Genomic DNA, 926 nt, shown 5'->3' with positions numbered 1-926 from the left:
ACACGACGATGGTGGTGAAGCTCGAGAACCTATAAGAGCTTGGAGCTCCTCCAGCCTTCTCTTCCTCCACATATCAAGAGAGTGGGCTCAATTTATAGATTTTGGGGTTGTCATCATTCGTAAATATTGTTAGAATCTGGTTCACTTCATGAAACTACGCAAAGTATTTCCCTCAATTGGATGATATGCTAGGGGCATTTGAGTGCCTTAGGATATCAAAATTATGTGATCTCCGTCTTGTTGGATTTGTCTCGTCGAGATCATTGATTTGACTGTAAACTTATCAGATTTGGAGATCATTTGATCCCTAAATATATCTCAAAGATTATTGCTACATTTTAAGTGCATGATTCGAACTTGCTTGGACTTAGATCGAGCTATGTTTGATGCCAAATGACTCATCTTATCGAAGCACTTTATGGGTATATGTAGTTAAATATTTTGGGCTTTCAGTGCTAATGTGCTTCGAGATTCTCATATTATATATATATATAGAGGATTTTGAATATATATATATAGGATTGAAATAAAGAAATGATTGTTAAAATTAAATTGATATTATACAAATAAGACAAATAATTCATGATATTTATTTATAATTAAATTTTAATTTGTTCATAATCAATATGATTTATAGGATGGAGAAAACAAACGCACGAGGGCGGTTCAATTGACCTTCCAGGTGTTTCCATCTAACGCACGGCGCGCGCCATCCACGCGTCTCCTTCCTTCCAATCAACTCCGATTCCCTGCCCTCTCTGTCTCTCTCTCTCTCTCTCTCTCTGGCTCTCCCTTCAGTATTTTCACCAATCCATCATCGGAGGAAGAAAACATGGCGCCGTTCGCTGCGGCGGTCACGAGATCTCAATCTCGCCTATCATCATCCCTCTCCGCGGCAGCGAACGGCTACCGCCCCCATTTCCTTT

This window comes from Phalaenopsis equestris, unplaced genomic scaffold (genome assembly GCF_001263595.1).
Source record: "Phalaenopsis equestris unplaced genomic scaffold, ASM126359v1 Scaffold000301, whole genome shotgun sequence".
NCBI classification, from domain to species: domain Eukaryota; kingdom Viridiplantae; phylum Streptophyta; class Magnoliopsida; order Asparagales; family Orchidaceae; genus Phalaenopsis; species Phalaenopsis equestris.
Note: the sequence above shows the minus strand (reverse complement) of the source record.